At 41.2% G+C, this 18549-nt stretch overlaps 1 protein-coding gene across 1 annotated transcript in view; it reads right to left on the bottom strand.

The window, feature by feature from the left end:
* Nucleotides 1–12514, bottom strand: part of LOC126474386 (UDP-glucosyltransferase 2-like) — a 178411-nt gene extending 165897 nt beyond the window's left edge. Inside the window, exon 1 of the mRNA XM_050101853.1 lies at nucleotides 12419–12514. The gene's annotated coding sequence lies outside the window, so the exon portion shown is untranslated. The remainder of the gene's footprint in view (nucleotides 1–12418) is intronic.
* Between the last annotated feature and the right edge of the window lie 6035 nt (nucleotides 12515–18549).

Genomic DNA, 18549 nt, shown 5'->3' with positions numbered 1-18549 from the left:
CCTTCATTCGATCCCTGCGAAACCCTACATTTCAGCGGGATAGTGCACGACGCATGTTGCAGTTCCTGTACGGGCCTTTCTGGATACAGAAAATGTTCGACTGCTGCCCTGGCCAGCTCATTCTCCAGATCTCTCACCAACTGAAAACGTCTGGTCAATGGTGGCCGAGCAACTGGCTCATCACAATACGTGAGTCACTACTCTTGATGAACTGTGGTATCGTGTTGAAGCTGTATGGGCAGCTGTACCTGTACACGCCATCCAAGCTCTGTTTGACTCAATGCCCAGGCGTATCAAGGCCGTTATTACGGCCAGAGGTGGCTGTTCTGGGTACTGATTTCTCAGGATCTATGCACCCAAATTGCGTGAAAATGTAATCACATGTCAGTTATAGTAATACATTTGTCCACTGAATACCCGTTTATCATCTGCCTTTCTTCTTGGTGTAGCAATTTTAATGGTCAGTAGTGTAGATAAGACATCACACGGTAACATTCCTTCCGTATTCACAAATCAATACTCGGCACCTTTGAACTTGAATGTGAATCATTTGTAACATACCCTCTTCCTGCTGTACTCTCATGAGAGATTGCATTAGACCCAGTAGCACGAAGCACCCACTAGCCTTTCGCCCTGGTAATGAAGGCAATGCTTCATGGTATGAACGCTGTGAGACACATAAAGCATTAATGAGCTATCCTGATCCAGACCATTCAACCGTTACCAGCCTCTCTCGGGGAATGTTCGAAGATGTACCCATGACGCACATTGGCGCGATAGTGTCCCAAATGTAGGACTGAGATTAGGTGACGTGTAAACGGAGAGGGAGGCGCTCTCATGTGGGTGCCGCCTTTGTTTCTCAGCTGGCAAAATGTGCCTTCAGCAATGCAACGAGCCACTCATCGCTTACGAAACGTGATGGAATGGTTTGAGGAATAATCCGCAGAAATTAGGATGCATGTGAGACCTTCAGATCTCCTGAAAACACTTCCGTTAAGTACATCGGATATCATGTGGTGAAACACGAAGTGCTTTATTCATATACGATCTCTTTCAAACAATATATGCAGGTGTATGTGCTCGACGTTCATCTACATCTAAATCTACATGGATATTCTGCAAATCACATTTTAGTGCCTGGCAGAGGGTTCATCGAACCACCTTCACAATGCTCTATTATTCCAATTTCGTACATCGCGCGGAAAGAACGAACACCTATATCTTACAGTACGAGCTCTGATTTCCCTTATTTTATCGTGGTGATCGTTCCTCCCTATGTAGGTCGGCGTCAACAAAATATGGTGAAAGAAGGTGATTGGAATTTCGTGAGAAGATTCCGTCGCAATGAAAAACGCGTTTCTTTTAATGATGTCCATCCCAAATCCTGTATTATTTCTGTGACATTCTCTCCCATATTTCGCGATAATACAAAACGTGCTGCCCTTCTTTGAACTTTTTCAGTGTACTCCGTCGTCAGTCCTATCTGGTAAGGATCTCACACCGCGCGGCAGTATTCTATACGAGGACAGAGGCAGTCACCTTAGTAGATCTGTTACATTTTCTAAGTGTCCGGCCAATAAAACGCAGCCTTTGGTTAACCTTCCCCACAACATTTTCTTTGTGTTCCTTCCAATTTAAGTTGTTCGTAATTGTAATACCTAGGTATTTAGTCGAATTTACGGCTTTTAGATTAGACTGATTTATCGTGTAACCGAAGTTTAACGAATTCCTTTTAGCACTCACGTGGATGACCTCACACTTTTCGTTATTTAGGGTCAACTGCCAATTTTCGCACCATTCAGATATCTTTTCCAAATCGTTTTCCAATTCGTTTTGATCTTCTGATTACTTTAGTAGCCGATAAACGGCAGCGTCATCTGCAAACAACCAAAGACGGCAGCTCAGATTGTCTCCCAAATCGTTTATATAGATAAGGAACAGCAAAGGGCCTATAACACTACCTTGGGGAACGCCAGAGATCACTTCTATTTTACTCTATGACTCTCCGTCAATTACTACGAACTGTGACCTCTCTGACAGGAAATCACATATCCAGTCACATAACTGAGACGATATTCCATAAGCACGCAATTTCACTACAAGCCGCTTGTGTGGTACAGTGTCAAAAGCCTTCCGGAAATCCAGAAATACGAAATCGATCTGTAATCCCTTGTGAATAGCACTCAACACTTTGTGTAAATAAAGATCTAGTTGTGTTTCACAGGAACGATGTTTTCTAAACCTATGTTGACAGTGTGTCAATAGACAATTTTCTTCGAGGCAATTCATAATGTTTTAACACAATATATGTTCCAAACTCCACCTGCATATCGACGTTAACGATATGGGCCTGTAATTTAGAGGATTGCTCATATTACCTTTCTTGAATATTGGTGTGACCTGTGCAACTTTCCAGTCTTTGGGTACGTATCTTTCATCGAGCGAACGGTTGTATATGATTGTTAAGTATTGAGCTAATGCATCAGCATACTCCGAAAGGAACCTAATTGGTATACAGTCTGGACCAGATGACTTGCTTTTATTAAGTGATTTAAGTTGCTTCACTACTCCGAGGATATTTACTTCTACGTTACTCATGTTGGCAGCTGTTCTTGATTCGAATTCTGGAATATTTACTTCGTTTTCTTTTGTGAAGGCATTTCGGAAGGCTGTGTTTAGTAACTCTGCTCTGGCAGCACTGTCTTCGATAGTATCTCCATTCCTATCGCGCAGAGAAGGCACTGATTGTTTCTGGCCGCTGTATGTCCAACTAACATGAAAGGCAGCATTTTGGATCCCCTTGACGACTGTTTTGAATCAATATCCGTCTTCAAAGTGCTATTGTCTATTTGTGGTACGTTTCATCTTCTCGATCCTGTATATATATCATGCATACATATGCAGTCATGACTATTCTTCTAGATACTGCCAACTGTTTGACAAATACCAAGTGGCAAAGAGCTTTGATTTTACACGCATAGAATACGAAATAAAAACGGAACTCTTCAAAATATTTGTGTCCCTGTTAGTGAATTAAAACAATTTCGCATTTTTTGCAAGATAATTCTTAAAAGAGGCGAACCACGAAGGAATTATCCGAATTTGGGGGGAAATCGGTAGATGTGATCCACATGTACAGACAAGTAAACGACTGCAGTTCCTGAAAACTGGAATGATTTATTCAAGAGAAAGAACTCCGCAAATTGAGCAAGTCAGTAACGCATTGGCCTTTATGAAAGCAGTTATTCGGCTTCACATTGATTGATACTGTTGTTGGATGTCTTCCTGATGGATATTGCGCCAAATTCTGTCCAAATAGTGCACTAGTTCGTCAAAATCCAAAGCTGGTTCGACGGCCCTGGCCATAATGCTCCAAATGTTCTCAGTTGGGAGAGACCCGGCGACCTTGCTGGGCAGGATAGAGTTTGGCAAGCACGGAGATAGGCAGTAGAAACTCTCGCCGTATTATCTTGCTGAAATATAAGACCAAGATAGCTTGCCATGAAGGTCAATAAAACGGGCCGTAGAATATCGTCGGCGTAGCGCTGTGCTGTAGGGGTGCCGCAGATGACAATCAAAGGAATCCTGCTACTAAAAAAAATGGCAGCCCAGATCAGCACTCCTTGTTACTGGGCAGTATGGCGGCCGACAGTTAAGTTGGTATCCAACTGCAATCCGGGGCGTCACCAGACCCGTCTTCGTTGGTCATCCGGCCTCAGTTCGGAGCGGCACTCACCACTGAAGACAATTCTACTCCAGTCAACGAGATTCCAGGTAGAATATGCCCGACAGCACTGCAGACGGGCTTACTGGTGTGCAGAGGCAGTCGGTGCAAGGGGCACCGTCAGCTCAGCCCCCTTTCTTTGAGGAGCCTATTAATGATCTTGGTGGTCACTGAGGCACCAGTTGTATGTCGGATAAATAATAATGAATGTGGGGCTCTAAGTGTCTCTCTAACGATTGCTTGGTCCTCTCGTTCTGTCGTCTCTTCAGGTAGACCGCTCCCTTCTTGACGCTGTGTTCGGCCATAGTTCACCCATTCCTGCAAACATCGTCTAATAGTGGCATCGCTTCTGTTCCAACGCCGAGCGATTCTCCGATTATTCAAAACAGCTTCCTCGAATCCAACTACATGTCCTCTGTCAAGTGCTGACACATGCTTGTATTGTTCAGGCGCCTGACTGCGCGGCAGAGTTACTGTGCATCTGACTCCCTTCTTTTCAGTCTGTAAGTTCTGACGGAAGACTTTTACTGTGCGCCAGTACTGAATCACAATATTTAATCTCTCGTTTAATCACGAGTTGTTAGAACTGACTGGGTTCCCTGACTCTCATAAGAGAAGGTTATTGAAGTGTGGATGGTTAGAGTAAGTGCACAGTATCTTGTCAATATATGAACCGATAGGTGACGATGGCGACAAACGCACATCTTGGCATGGCATTAATCAACCGAACGTAATGCGGAAGACAATTAGCTATCTGTGGTCAAGATTATCGGATGTTGATGAAGTTCGTCACCAAAAAAAAGTGAAGGTTAATACGATACAAGTAAAATCAGAACTCCATAAGTATTTTGAACAAATTCGTTCTATTGTGCCACAGACTGAATAACACTGGCTGTGTCATAAGCTTCAATAAAGTGTTCGTGCAAAGTAGATGCTGGCGAAAATGTGACGTATGAACCAACAATGACGGGAAGATATTTAAATCGTTATTTATTTACTGGAACATTGTTTCAAACATTAGGTCTAGTTTGTGTGTGATGGCCGTCCTGCTCCCATGAACAAATGCACGGGTACCTCTGCCACTGTGGGAGTAGTAGTTTCATGCATTCCATTGGTCGTATTGTGTTTGTGCATTTATCGTCAAATATATTTCAAGGACAAGTGCATTCTGTATGCAGATGTTGTTCCATAGTAAGGATACTATTTTATAGATTATAACGCCCCAAATCACATTGTTCTGTTAATGCGTGCTTTAACCAGATCTTGGTGTACTTCAATGCTTCCCTGTCCCGCTAAACCACACGATCATTATATTACATAACATGTTGAACTTTTATCCGTCGTTGAGGGCACAATATGTTGCACAGCGTGATTAATGGAGCAACTTTGAAATGGAAAGAACTGACACCTTGCATACCTTTATTTGGTGGTCCACGTATTAACAATACTCGTTCAGGTGCCTCATTGTTTTGATAACTATCTACACTCCTGGAAATGGAAAAAAGAACACATTGACACCGGTGTGTCAGACCCACCATACTTGCTCCGGACACTGCGAGAGGGCTGTACAAGCAATGATCACACGCACGGCACAGCGGACACACCAGGAACCGCGGTGTTGGCCGTCGAATGGCGCTAGCTGCGCAGCATTTGTGCACCGCCGCCGTCAGTGTCAGCCAGTTTGCCGTGGCATACGGAGCTCCATCGCTGTCTTTAACCCTGCTGTTCTGTTCACTTTTACTTGACATATATACTGTTCGGGTCAATATGACCCGACATATCAAAATGCTTTAGAAACATAAATTTTGGTACAGTTTTAGCTATCGACATTGTTGTTCTATTCCAGTACCTTGTTAGTAATAATAATAATAATAATAATAATAATAATAATGGTAATAATAATAATAATAACAATGCATACAACTTTATTGAGGGATATTTTTCATTTAAATATGCACATAAATTTGAAACAACAGACAGTTTCCATTACAGGCATTCAACTTAGAAAGCACTACAGTTTTTCCATACTTCTATTCTTATTGTTGACAGTTTAGACGTAAGTATTGACATTTTCTAACAACAGACAGTTGTCATTACAGATATTCATCTTAGAGCACACTACAGTACAGAACACACTACAGTTTTTTTATTACATTCCAACATAGAAAGCACTACAACTTTAGAATCCTCTCTTCTTACTGATTGTAGTTTAGGCACAAGTATTCACATAAATTTGAAACAACAGAATTTTCAATACAATCATCTTATAAAATACTACAGTTCTTTTCTTACTGCTTGCACTGTGGACACAAGTAGGTTACATGTTTCTTGCAAATATGTTTACTACATTTTCCACACACCATGTTTGTTTTATTGTCATTACTTGATGGACAGAACTTACAGCGTGCACGTTTTGTAGATTTTCTTGTTGTTACCGATTCTGACACACCACCCACATCATTCGGGTTTTGGATGCTTGTGACCATTCTCAAAGAATCTTCTGTTCTTGGGAAATGCGTTCTTGATGCAATATGTTCTTTTATCAGTGACTTTCCAAGTTCCTCCAAGAATATTCTCCTTCTAGTCAATTTGCTTGCATTCCAATTAGGGTCAACCGAAATCCACAAAACGTATGCATTATAAGCAGAAACATCAAGAATATTGTAGAAAACTATCATTGGCCACCTATTACTTTTTCGTTTGCATGTATATGTACCTAATAACTGATCAAGCGTGTCTACAGCACCTTTGGTTGAATTATAGTCCAAAATCATTTTTGGCTTCTTATCAGCCCTGTCACTGATTTCCGCATCATGGTGGAGAGTGCTCATAAGTACAACATTCTTGTGTCTCTTAGGAATATAATTAACCACAGTAGTGTCATTTGTGAAGTAAAATGAAGAGCTGTGTACCTCCTTGTTGGTCATTTTGTGTGGAAGCTCCGGCTTATTTTTCCGTATAGTTCCCAACATAGTCAATTTCCTTTTCAGAAGCAGCTGCCCCAAATTGTACGACGTAAAAAAGTTGTCACACGTGATATTCTGACCACGTAACTCAGAAGTGAGATCAGATACCACCCTCATTCCCTGATTTCTTTCTGGTGCCGCTCCACTCACCTTTCCTGTATAAATTTGGGCTTTCAGTACGTATGAAGTTTTGCTGTCACACATGGTCCATATTTTGATCCCATATTTTGCCGGTTTACTTGGGATATACTGCTTGAATGGACAGCGACCTCTAAATGCTACTAACTGCTCGTCAACAGTAACATTTTCTCCTGGATTATACAGTTTAGGAAGGACCTCTACCCACTTCTCCCAAATACTACGAATTGCGGCAAGTTTGTCAGTACGTCGTCTTTCCTCTCTAGTAGATTTCTTGTCAAATCGCAGGACACGTGATATCTTACAGAATGTTTCATGAGACATGGTTGCTCGAAATATGTTTCGCCCAGTATCTTTATCCCACAAACTTTTTGTAGACTCCCCATGAGATCGATATACACCCGCTAGGAGTAAGAGTCCTAAGTATGCATGGAAAACAGAACCATCAATATCTGTCCACTGTTCACCATAAACTCGCTGCCCTTCAATATTTGTCATCTCTATTATTTCATTTTGAAGCGCTGTGTGAAATACTGCTTCAAATGAACATTTTACATCAGATATTCTGCTGACTGCATACCTGGTAACTCCTGGGGTACTCTTGATGATGTTCGAAGCTGGTAGGCGACCATGTTGTGCTGGTGGATGCAACTGCCATTCTATATTCCCATTTTTAGAAAGAAAAGTCTCTACACTATTTTGTATGGGCTGTGGACTGTCGTAACTGTCATCGGAACACTCGCTTTCAGATGCATTGCTGATGTGATCTTCAAACTCAGAAAGTGATCCTTCATCTGGTGAGGCATTTACTATTTCTTCCAACTCACGATCATTCAATGGTCTCATCGCCATGGTGTCACAAGTCAAACTGGGCAGAAACAAAGCATTCCAATTATTGAGAACTGCCAATTATTATTTCCTGGGGAAAGCAACAAACAAGCCCATTGTTGTGAACGCATGGAGCTTTAGGTGATTGTTGAGAGTAAGTTGGAATGATGCAGTCACTATTCCCACACAACACAACAAAAATAATTTTCGCCATTTCCAGATTTTAGAAATAAATACGAGTTACACTAAACATATTTGTGTCGGGTCATTATGACCCGAACATTACATATGCAACTATTACAGTTGAAGCCCAAACTTCTTAAACTTTTTTAAAACCTTTTAAAACACATGCTGCTCATCCATTTTCAGACAAAGTCACAAAGTTTCATAAATATATATTGGTATTTACATAATGTAAAATAACGTTCATATTCGTTTCGGGTCATATAGACCCGAACAGAACAGCAGGGTTAACACTGGTAGCATGCCGCGACAGCGTGGACGTGAACCGTATGTGCAGTTGACGGACTTTGAGCGAGGGCGTATAGTGGGCATGCGGGAGGCCGGGTGGACGTACCGCCGAATTGCTCAACACGTGGGGCGTGAGGTCTCCACAGTACATCGATGTTGTCGCCAGTGGTCGGCGGAAGGTGAACGTGCCCGTCGACCTGGGACCGGACCGCAGCGACGCACGGATGCACGCCAAGACCGTAGGATCCTACGCAGTGCCGTAGGGGACCGCACCGCCACTTCCCAGCAAATTAGGGACACTGTTGCTCCTGGGGTATCGGCGAGGACCATTCGCAACCATCTCCATGAAGCTGGGCTACGGTCCCGCACACCGTTAGGCCGTCTTCCGCTCATGCCCCAACATCGTGCAGTCCGCCTCCAGTGGTGTCGCGACAGGCGTGAATGGAGGGACGAATGGAGACGTGTCGTCTTCAGCGATGAGAGTCGCTTCTGCCTTGGTGCCAATGATGGTCGTATGCGTGTTTGGCGCCGTGCAGGTGAGCGCCACAATCAGGACTGCATACGACCGAGGCACACAGGGCCAACACCCGGCATCATGGTGTGGGGAGCGATCTCCTACACTGGCCGTACACCACTGGTGATCGTCAAGGGGACACTGAATAGTGCACGGTACATCCAAACCGTCATCGAACCCATCGTTCTACCATTCCTAGACCGGCAAGGGAACTTGCTGTTCCAACAGGACAATGCACATCCGCATGTATCCCGTGCCACTCAACGTACTCTAGAAGGTGTAAGTCAACTACCCTGGCCAGCAAGATCTCCGGATCTGTCCCCCATTGAGCATGTTTGGGACTGGATGAAGCGTCGTCTCACGCGGTCTGCACGTCCAGCACGAACGCTTGTCCAACTGAGGCGCCAGGTGGAAATGGCATGGCAAGCCGTTCCACAGGACTACATCCAGCATCTCTACGATCGTCTCCATGGGAGAATAGCAGCCTGCATTGCTGCGAAAGGTGGATATACACTGTACTAGTGCCGACATTGTGCATGCTCTGTTGCCTGTGTCTATGTGCCTGTGGTTCTGTCAGTGTGATCATGTGATGTATCTGACCCCAGGAATGTGTCAATAAAGTTTCCCCTTCCTGGGACAATGAATTCACGGTGTTCTTATTTCAATTTCCAGGAGTGTATATACTGGATGTAGAGGCTGGTCCCCATAACTACACTGATCATACAATGTAAGCTCTCACGGCTGGTACTGACATCACTTAAAGCTTCCGGGTTTTTAGGAAGTAGTCGATGTATAAAACTTTCTCCTAATGTTTCCTCTCCGATTGCGGGAGACATCTTCAGAAGTAAAATGGCTAACTGCCACCTTATCTCTGAAAATATCTCCCGCAGTCAGAGAGGAAACATTAGGAGAAAGTTTTGTACATCGATCCCGGCCTAATAGCCCGGGAGTTTTAAGTGATGGCATAACGACATTAATGTCAGTAAAGTGCTGCATACTTCAGTTTAGTTCGAGACTTATTCTATGAATCAAGTACAACATTTCGTTGTAATATGGAACGGGTTAGTATTTTTTTAAATAAATAATCGAATGTATGATGTAATTGTTCCAAAAATCTTGTTACTTAATCGATTTGAGCTGCTGTTTCATCCCATTCATTTTTACAATAACTACTTGCCTTATAACCACAACAATTTCTACCTTTGTCAGACACATGAGAAAGGAGGCTACTGGGGAATCTGCTCAGCATCTGTCAAAATTAAACAGACGATCTTAAAGGATCGAAAAGATAGTGTTATGAGGTATAGAACCAACAGCCAGTAATGAATATTTCTTGCGGTACGAGGACTTGACTGTTCAAGGCGTGTGAGGCAGATGCTTGTAAACTGCTAGCAAGAGTCCAATTTCGAGTTCGGTCTGTCGTTCAGTATAAATCAATCAGCAAATTTTAAAAGGAGATTTCCGACCATTAGTTCAGTCTCTAAGAGTGCTCACTTCTGGACGATATACTATCTGTATAACCTTGGGTCTAGAGATTAGGGACACTTTGCACACGTTTTGAACATTAAAATCTATAAGAATAAAAAATGAATGTATCTGTTTATGTTATAGGATAACCGTGGAGCGCCTTATGTAATTTCAGTCTAAACTGGTACCTATATACCATATATGTAAAAGCATATGCAGAATGAGATTTTCACCCTGCAGCGGAGTGTGCGGTGATTTGAAATTTCCTGGTAGATTAAAACTGTGTGCCGGACCGAACTCAAACTCGGCACCCGAGGTCCCGAGTTCGAGTCTCGGTCCGGCACACAGTTTTAATCTGCCAGGAAATTTCATAAAAGCGTATGGCTGAGTAAGACACGTATACATTTAGGAGTGGGATGAGCTATCAGGATGAAGAAGTGAGCTAAAAACAACTTAAAACGAACCATATTGATGTCGCATCCATAGTTTTTGGAGATGCTGTGTTGACATTTAACCATAGAGGTGAGGTTGGAGGTAGGAAAGAGTGCCATGAAAAGTATATCTCTGGAATGCTTGGTGCAATTTCAGTCACGTTTGGTACACATATGACTTAGTACCTAGGTAAATATACTGAGACAACCTTAGTAGCCTTGTACGTAATGCAGCGAAATTGGTTGTATGTGACCGTAGCTCTAGAATCCCTAGAGCTATTTCGGATAAAATTGATACATGTATTACTATCTTAAAAAAATTACATTGGGATAAGATGTCGCTAGCACACTTAGAGAACAGATGCGAGTGTGAAGGATTAGCGTGTAAAAATATTCAAAAAAGTAACAATATCAGTGTCAAATAAAATGGCGCTGAGCACTATGGGACTTAACATCTGAGGCCATCAGTCCTCTAGAACTTAGAACTACTTAAACCTAACTAACCTAAGGACATCACACACATCTATGACCGGGGCAGGATTCGAACCTGCGACCGTAGCGGTCGCGTGGTTCCAGACTGAAGCGCCTAGAACCGCTCGGCCACACCGGCCGGCTGATATCAGTGTCGATACCATCGTTTCTGGTGTCGCTAGACTGGTAACAGGCCTGATGACATTTAATATATGGGAGTATGAGTAAGGATGAAAAGAAAACGCATGTAAAAAATAATCGAAGAGAACTGTCATTTGTCAAGAGTAGATTCATGCTCCTGGCAGGGAAACTAAAGGTTTTCCTTCTAGTCAAATTTTGTGTTGAATTAATATTACACGGAGTTGCGAAAGGTTTTACAATGTATTTTGCATACTTAATTGACACATTTAAAAAATATGGAGAAAGTAAGTTCGTTTTTACGCCATGCAGACATACATATGGTATCCAAGATAAGAGTGTGATAAATAAGTAACTGGTTATACCATGTAGTCATGTAATGGAAAAGAGGGAAGGCCAGCAAAATAATACACACGACACTGTACCTGGAGGGAAAATACTGTTGAGTCAGTCTGTAGTTTTTTTTTTTTTTCCTACAATGAGATGCATGCGAAATACGTTATTGCAATAATGAAAAAATATGAACACAAAATTATCACCATAAAGAAAACCAAAAAAGTCACACATATTGCTCAGTTACTCGTCAGATGCTTATGACTTGCAGTTCTTCGAATAAATCACAGAAATTGCCTTGTCAGACATATGTTATGCGAAGATAAAGATATTCCTTTCTTCCTTCACACGTTTGAAGTGAAAAGGACTGGAAGAAGCACTCTTACGCCACCGTCAAATAGACAATATCAGACATTCATACATTTCCAATGACATGAAATGTAGTAGGTATAATGTTTGACAAAGCCAATGTGATGAAGACTGTGACCTGCAAAACTATCTTAAATCATACCTTATCTGACTCTGAAGAACATCTAGCATTCTGTTGACGAATTTCTGTTCAGAGAGGTTTTCGTTCTTTATTATGGTAAGCTGGAGCTAGAAGTCCTTCCACTCTACGACCGACATGCATTTTCAGTGGCGGACTATCCTTACAAGAACACGATAGCAATGAAGTAACAAACTTAGCAATTGTTACATCCGCGGTTCATTTCAGACTAAAAAACACTATATGATGATATCTATAATACCTTTCGTAAAACAGTATCACTGTCTGTTACGTTATCAACTATTCCTCAACATTTCTGATGACGTTATCCGTAATATTCGCCCTGTCGATCAGTTTATAAATATAAAACTTACGTGGTTTGTAGCTGCCGCGTGCCTTCCCTAACTCATGAGCATGTAGTACTACGGAGATTATCCGTGGTTTCCTTACTTGGAATTTTATCTGGACGTTCCATTGTGATCCATTATGATGAGGCCCCATTATCAATCTATGAGCTTTCCCGTACGAAGGTCGCGTCACTGTGCTAAACTCTCGTTCTCATCTCACAGAGATTTGTCTGGGACAGAGATAACAGCATATCGCCCACAGCAGCGTGACGTGAAGTGGAATAGTGGTTATCACAGCGTGAAGGGAGCAGCTTCTTATGCAACTGAAGGACGTGTGCCCTGACATGAAAATACGCAACAAATTTCGAATATGAGCAATTTCAGTGATCCCACAAATATTAACAGAAAATGTGGTAACACTGTACTTCCGGTGATTTCGTGTGTGAAACTGCTATGGAGATGGATGCAGAACATATATGCTGCAGACAATAATTAATATCAGTATCACAAAGAAGCAACATACTGAACTAATTAACAGCTGCATTGGAGTCATCGGTCGTGTCCAGAAAACACTTACTTCGTTTTGACAAATGGAACAGTTCAAACCCGATTGTAACGTCTGCAGAAAAATGGTGATTGTGTTATGTGAAGTTGGCAGTGTGAAGTGAGTACAATGAGCGAAGGGGTGTCAGTGCATAACTATATAGATTACCCGCAGTTACCCAGTTAGTTATTAATATTAGTCTTACATGAGACAGGAAGGGAAATGAAATATTTTTTACACTATTGTGTAAAAACAAACCTAATTTCTTTGCATGCTGCTTTAATTTAACACAAAACTTTTCGTCGGGACAGTCAACCCAACAATCAAGAAGACCATGAATCCGACACTAATATTCGTCGTTTTCGCATGTTTTTACACGAAACCAACAATACATGTCGTTGGAACTGTCAGCAGTCAAAATAGAGAATCCGAAAGTTCTGTATTTGACACTGTTGTCAGTTCCCTTTGATTAATGTTACATGTCACTTCCATCTCACCCCCTCCCCAATACCTAGTGGTGCTACATATAAGAAGGAATCGGCACATTTAGTTGCTGATATAACGCGACCTTTAAAATCTGTGGTCCAAAATGGTTAGGTCAAGCAGGACCTGTACCTCGGCCTCCTAGGTCACCTGACCTCAGTGTTGTGAATTTTCCTATCTGGGATCGTCTCAAATGTGAAGCGTAGCACGGCGCTCCCATAGATTTGATTGAAGGATTGGAGCAGCGAATTGTACGGTCTAGACAGGCTATAGTAGACGTTCAAAGAGTGTCTGGAAGAATTCGTAACTCACCGGAGAAACGAGTGGAATATTGCATCCAAAGACGAGGCCGACATGTGCAACAGTTCGCTTAACAGCTACGAGTGTTCACTGATATGCAACGTACTGAAACAGTATTGTATTTTTTGTTAAGGTGTAATTAAAAACTTAACATTAACTGAATTTTCCGTCGGTGCTTGGCAGAACATGATAACGATATTAAAAAGCAAAGCATTTCCTAGAGCCCTGGGAAATCATATTTATTTGATCAGGAACTGGCTTTCGGCTATTCGGGTCATTTTACATGACAAATGAATATCGCAGACACAGATAAATATGATGTACGACTTACGCAGATATAATTTGTACAGAAGATACGAAAATGACAGAGTGTGTGTACAGGAAACCATTACAGTTTTCTGACACACAGAAATGAATACAATAACTAGAAAAGGTGATTAACAAAGTTTTCATGTGGTAGTACATTTAACAATAGATGAGAAATAAGATGAATTTACAGTTTGACTCAAGTATTTCTGACGAAAACTTAATTTTACAAAGGGGAAAATGTAAACTCTTTTAATACTAGGCTGCTATTCTGTGTCATGTTCTTGTTGATTTCCAGTGTTTCCAGTAGGGTCACTTTTCTTACTTTTTAAAAAGCATGTAAAACTTCATATTCTACTTCATGTGAATGATTTCCGGCTAAAAGATAATCAGCAAAGGTTGAATCTTTCTTCCTTAATCTCCAGCTTCTCTCATGTTCACGCACCCAATTGCCACAGCTCTGTCTGACTAACCAATACACATTTCTTCACACTGCTTGCAAGTGATATTGTATATACCACTCTGTGCCAAGGGTTGCACTTCCCCTGTCAGAACCAGCAGTGGGAATTACTTTTAATTTAATTCCAGAACAAAACATCTCAGTTATAAGCCTAGCTTACATTGTAGTGTGTCTTACTATACAAAATTTCTTATTTTTCTTTACTTTTGATCATCTGCCATTAAACGCAGAGTGGGCTGTTCTAGTTCTACCTTTTGTAGAATAAGTGAGTTTTCAACCAAGTACCACATTAGCTGATAGTGGGGTGGGAGGTGTCCCTGTTGGTTGCCTTGCAATCAACGCAACCTCCCAAAATCCTCTGTCAGAACCACCAGTGGGAATAATTTTTAATTTAATTCTGGAACAAAACATACCAGTTATAAGCCTAGTTTACATTATGGTTCATTTGTTTACGTGTATACGAGATAAGATTGATGACTTGTTCGAAATGTGCCATGTACCTATGTTGCTGCCTATCACAGACAGTGAGCTTTCATCTTTAAGTTCGTACATTCTCTACATAAAGCGGGCTGTTAGAGAAATGACACATCGCAGAATCCGTTACTTTTCAGCGAAAAACCTGGAGAGCTGTTGGTACGGCAGTGGGGGTCCTAATTAAAGCAAAAACACCTCAAATTGAGTGTTTCAAATTTATATTTCCCAACAGTTCAACTTAATACCATTAACCCATAATGTATGGCCCGCATTGCTCTGCACGATAACTTTCGAAAAATCTTTTATAAAAGATGTTTTATAAAACATTTGAGAGTTTACTGGGATACTTTTATAAATGTTAGAGCGTAGACCTAGCTTTTATCAAAGATTTGTCAAACATCTTCAACAATGTACTACCATCCTGTGAAGAGTGATGTCTTCCCTAATCTGTGTTATTCCATTATGCATCCTCAGTGTATGATTATCAGACTAATTAATGGAGTTTGATATGGAATTTTACCTGATACTGAGGGCACTGGAGCACCTGAGGTGTAATCTTGCATCCACGTCCCGCACGTGCTCCGATTTCTTCAAGTTATCCCGTTTACATACCCAGCAGAGAAGAAAGTCCATATGACACAGGCCTACAGTCTACACTTTTTTGTGAAAATGGAAACACAGGGACGGCTACCTGTGATAAAAAGAATTTTTCCATAGATTAGATACATGTCAATGCACAATTCTTTAGGATTTCTGAATTGTATATGATCTCTGAAAGTTCAGTATGATGCGAATCGCCAAGTGCTGTAAACAGAGCAATCAAAGAGGGTCTTGACATGTTCCTATCATCCCACACCCAGTTTATATCCGACTACACAAGAATCAAAATTATCAAAATGAAGCTGGAGGAGCGTGACGAGTACGTTGTCTACCAAACACATCCCAACGAGTTCGATAGGCCATGTGTTAGGTGACCTTCCAGAACAGGGTAGTAGCGTTGTCTGTTAGTTTCATCAGGGTAGTAGTGTTGTCTGTTAGTTTCATCATATTCCTAGCCACATTTGTCGTGGTATTGCCTTCTACATATACAGCACATATAGTTATCCGAGAGAGCTGCTCTGGAACCTCCCTGATGTAGTGTAGATGTCCAGGCTGCTTTCAACACGTATGAATCGAGATCGCACGTTGTATCCATTGGTGATCCAAACTATCGCACACAGCGTTTATCCGCTGCATCACTTAAGGCCATACTACAAAAAGCATGTTTTCATCTAAAATGTATGTAGAAATCACTATAAGACAAGCTTAAATTTTGCTTGCCCGAAAACATTATATTTTGCCACGCAGCACGTCAGCGACTGTGTTCATGAGACAACTGAAGAACGGGAACGTCCATCCCATTTGTACATCACTGCAGCCATCTTCCAAGTGCAACTGTGTGTAGCTCTGTGCGCCACGAGCTTTGTCTCACAACGACAGCTTCATCCAACCATCTTCCAGATATTCACCACTTTCTGATTTAATATGTTGACTATTGAAATATTCATGATTGTCTATAATATATTTCTGATATACGTCATATGCAATTAATAAGTGCAAAGCAAACTGCCAAAACCACACACTTTCTACTCTGCATATATCAAAACGACTGGCATTGTTTTTGGAAGATAAACGATTTTTCAAATGGGGCCAGCACAAGATTATGCACAGATCATGCTTTTACCCACGGGAAAATATCGTCATTGGGCATTTCTAAGACTATGCAGAAAACTTGAATGAATTTTCCACTTAACGTAAAGAATGACAGCTCAGTTTAATTGTGGATAAATTCAATATTAGACTCTCTTGATGATTAAGGAAGACTGTAATAATCCAAATTCTAGAGAATGCAGATGCTGACAGGTGAATATTAGCGAACCATCAGCTTAATAAGACACGAATGAAAAATACTGACACGAATTATTTATAGATTAATGGAAGGGGCCTTAGAAGCCGACCATGTAAGGTCAACTTGTATTCCGGACAAATGTAGAAACACGCTGGGAAATAGTGACCCTATGACGTATCTTCAAAGAAAGGCAAATATACGTTTCTAAAACTTGTAGATTTAGAGAAATATTTTGATAATGTAGACTCCTGAACACTCTCTGTAAGGTCTGTCTGAAGGCAGCAGGCACAAAATATAAGGAGTAAAAGGTTATCTACAACATGTACAGAAATCTGATTACAGTTATAAGAGTCAATGGACATGAAAGGGAAGAAGTAATTGAGAAGGGAGTGAGGCAAAGCTGCAGCCTATATATAATGTTATTCAATGTGTGCGTTGAGCTTGTAGTAAAGACTACCAAGGAGACTGACTGAAGGGAAGTTAAAGTTCAGGGAGAAGAAACAAAAACTTTGAAATTTGCCAATGGCTTTTTAATGCTATCAGAGACGGCAAAGGACTTGCAAGATCCGTTGAACGGAATGGATAGTGTCTTGAAAAAAGATTGTATGATGGTCATCAATAAAAGTAAAACAAGGCCAATGGAAAGTAGTCGATTAAATCTGGCGTTATTGAGGGGAATAGATTAGGAAATGAGACACTAAAAGTATTTGATCGGTTTTGACAATTGGTCAGTAAAATATCTGACAACAGCCGAGGATATAAAATGCAGGCTGGAAATTCAACAAATGAGTTGCTGAAAAATAGAAATTTGTTTACACCAAATGCAAATTTAAGTGTTAAGTAGTCTTTTCTGAAGGTTGCTGTCTGGGGTATAGCCTTATACAGAACTGAAACGTAAACAGTAAACAGTCCAGACTACAACAGAGCAGAAACTTTTGACATTTGATGCTACAATAGAATGCTGAAAGTTAGAATGATAAATTAAATTAGTAGTGAGGAGGCACGAATCTAATTTGGGGAGAAAAGACATTTATGGCACAAGGTGATTAAATTAAGCGATTGGTTGACATGACACAAAAAAATGGCTCTGAGCACTATGGGACTTAACATCTGAGGCCATCAGTCCCTAGACTTAGAACTACTTAAACCTAACTAGCCGAAGTACATCACACACATCCATGCCCGAGGCAGGATTCGAACCTGCGACCGTAGCAGTCGCGCGGTTCCGGACTGAAGTGCCTAGAACCGCTCGGCCACAGCGGCCGGCGACATGACACATTCTGAGGTATGATGGTACAGTCAATTTGATAATGGAGGTAACTGTGGGGAGTGAAAATTGTAAATGGAGAGCAAGGCTTGAGTACAGTAAGCATGTACAAGTGTAAGCACATCGCAGAGATGAAGAGGCTTGCATGGAGTAGACTAGCTTGGAGCTCTACAAAAAGAAGTATATAATTATTTAAATAAAAACAAATTTTTTATACACCATGGCTCCGTACAGATTTTAAAACCCGTAAAGATAGTACTGAAGTCGTGTGATTGCGAATTTTTGGTGTCTGTGAAAATACTAGCGAGATTTAAAACGAAAAACGTGAGGTGTATGCAGTACGTAACTGATGCATGAGCAGTTCACCTCTTTACTATTTTCCAGTGAATGCGCTCAAGATTCTTCGTTTAAAATCTTACTAGCATTTGCGTAGCTTTGTAAGGGGTTAGAAATCTGTATAGAAATAGAAGAAATTGTTTTATACTTTCAATCAAATTTTTAAAAATTTGGCA

Source organism: Schistocerca serialis, chromosome 4 (genome assembly GCF_023864345.2).
Source record: "Schistocerca serialis cubense isolate TAMUIC-IGC-003099 chromosome 4, iqSchSeri2.2, whole genome shotgun sequence".
Lineage (NCBI taxonomy): Eukaryota > Metazoa > Arthropoda > Insecta > Orthoptera > Acrididae > Schistocerca > Schistocerca serialis.
The sequence above is the reverse complement of the archived record's forward strand: the minus strand, read 5'-3'. Positions and strand labels throughout refer to the sequence as shown.